At 42.3% G+C, this 2,500-nt stretch overlaps 2 protein-coding genes across 2 annotated transcripts in view; one reads left to right on the forward strand and one right to left on the reverse strand.

The window, feature by feature from the left end:
- LOC123513026 overlaps positions 1-867 on the reverse strand; it is a 20,501-nt gene extending 19,634 nt beyond the window's left edge. Inside the window, exon 1 of the mRNA XM_045269836.1 lies at positions 729-867. The gene's annotated coding sequence lies outside the window, so the exon portion shown is untranslated. The remainder of the gene's footprint in view (positions 1-728) is intronic.
- The window catches only part of LOC123513265, a 93,368-nt gene that overhangs the window by 52,478 nt on the left and 38,390 nt on the right, over positions 1-2,500 (forward strand). The gene's annotated exons all lie outside the window — the stretch shown is intronic.

Genomic DNA, 2,500 nt, shown 5'->3' on the forward strand with positions numbered 1-2,500 from the left:
TGATAACTTCAAATTTTTCCCGTATTTTGTATTGTCCTTGGCTGGAGTTGCTCTTACAATAAAAAAAAAAAATAAAGAAAGGAAACTACGCCACTGTTAGAGAGAGAGAGAGAGAGAGAGAGAGAGAGAGAGAGAGAGAGAGAGAGAGAGAGAGAGAGAGAGAGAGAGAGAACCTTGGCACTTATTTCCTGACTAGTGGTATTTGGAAAGATTCAAACACTCAAGCTTGATCGTGATGATTAGCAATGTGTGTGTACCTGATTTTATGGAAGAAGTGATTGAATTATACTAAACAGATGACTGAAGGAGAAGGAAACATTCATCAGAGGAAAAGAAAGAAAAGAGATGCTGAAGTGTAGAAGAAGAAGAAGAAGAAGAAGAAGAGAGAGAGAGAGAGAGAGAGAGAGAGAGAGAGAGAGAGAGAGAGAGAGAGAGAGAGAGAGAGATACTAAGTGTAGAAGGACGAAGAGAGAAGAGAGATGCTTAAGTGCAGAAAGAGGAAAAACACCACTAACCTACATGGATAGAGAGAGAGAGAGAGAGAGAGAGAGAGAGAGAGAGAGAGAGAGAGAGAGAGAGAGAGAGAGAGAGAGCATACTACACAACAAAAGAAGGATAAGAAACTGAATCACACAGTACGAAAAAAAACGAAAAAAAAACAACATTAGCATCACGTTATAGAAAGGACACACACACACACACACACATATAAGGAACTAACACTTTACCTTGCAGTGTGAAGGGACGAGGCGCGTGCAAATCAAGTCACCAGCGGAGGAAAGTTTGGAGAGACGTGTTTTGAACGGTTCCTACCACAGCACTGAGGAATGAGTGTGTGTGTGTGTATAATGTGTGTGGCTGGGAGACTCCAAGGTTACGCGCTAGGACCTCGGCTTTTATCTTCCTCTCTCTCTCTCTCTCTCTCTCTCTCTCTCTCTCTCTCTCTGTGTTGTTTTGGTGATATCCTTTTTTTCTATTTTGTTATTAGTTGTGTGTTTCTTATATGGTTTCCTTTTCTTTTTCAGTTTGTGTTTCTGTGTTTCTTTTCTTTAAGTCTCTCTCTCTCTCTCTCTCTCTCTCTCTCTCTCTCTCTCTCTCTCTCTAATGCGAATAGCACGGAGATGAGCAGACTGGCATGCACATCTCTCCTTCGTACATTATATCTCCTCCTCCTCCTCCTCCCGCTCCCCAGCGACCCTTAACCCCAACCCTCCACCAGGCAGCGCGGATTCCATTCCGGAAGCTTCCTAAGGGAATTCACTTGTTGCTCCTCCCCCTCCTCCTCCTCCTCCTCCTGGGGCTGCGGTTTGGTAACTTTGTGATGCTTATTTTCCTTTGTGTTGTATCATTTGAGTTGCTCTTCACTTATTTACGTTCTTTAATCGGTGTGTGATTATCCTACTATTGATATTTGGACGTTGTGTCAGAGTTATTTCTCTTCCATTTTCTTTAGTTTGTCATTGAGATAAAAGAAAAAAAAAAAAAAAAACGAGATTAATTACTTTTCTTTTTTTTTTCCTCTGCTATTTTTTTTTCGGGGTTGGAAATTAAGGTCTAGGGGAAAAATAATTGCAGCCATTCACTACGGAACAGCTGGTGTGTCTCAACGAGGGGGAAGGGGATACGTTACGTCACAATAGGCAGCCAATGGGAGGGCTGGACTCGCTCGACGTCACAGGGTTTTCTACTGGTGCGACCAATCACCGCAGAGGAAGAGTGGGATGTCCATGATTTTTTGTTTAATTTTTATCCTCGGGCTCAGTAAGACTTAAATGACAATTGGGGAAGTTTGTTGTAGTGTATCTCTCTCTCTCTCTCTCTCTCTCTCTCTCTCTCTCTCTCTTATTAATATTATATGCTTTAATTGAATGTGGGAGGAAGAACGGGAAATGAAAATAACAGATGAAGGAGGAAGAGGGAGAAAACAGGAAAAGGAAGAGGAGGAGAAGGTGGACTGCATATTTTGCGTTTGTTGTCTGGGTAATTAAAATATATATATATTTTAAGACAATAGACAATGTGTAGGGCGTAGTGGTGGTGGTGTTGTTGGTGGTAGTGGTGATGGTGGTTGTAGGTGTTATGTGAAGGCAGGTAACGGTGACTGATAATTTCTGGTGGTGGTGTGATTATAATACGGATGTGGTGATGATAGGTGGAGGTGTTGGTGGTTGTGGTGGTAGTGGTGGTGGTGGTGGTGGTGGTGGTGGTGGTGGTGGTGGTGGGGAGACATTAGGGTTAAAAATGAAAAACGGAAGTGAAGGAACGTGAGACAACACCATCATCACCATTACAACTTCCACCAACAGGACCACTAGCTACCACCATAACAATAATAATAACACCATCACCACTATTACAAACAGCACCATGTATCATCATCACCATCTTCATCATTACCACCATCACCATCATCATTAGACACACATTTCCCCTTCCCCTTCTTTCCATTTGTCACTTTCACCTTCCCTCATTATTGTAACTGTTATTTTCTTCCCCTCTC

This window comes from Portunus trituberculatus, chromosome 35 (assembly GCF_017591435.1).
Source record: "Portunus trituberculatus isolate SZX2019 chromosome 35, ASM1759143v1, whole genome shotgun sequence".
NCBI classification, from domain to species: domain Eukaryota; kingdom Metazoa; phylum Arthropoda; class Malacostraca; order Decapoda; family Portunidae; genus Portunus; species Portunus trituberculatus.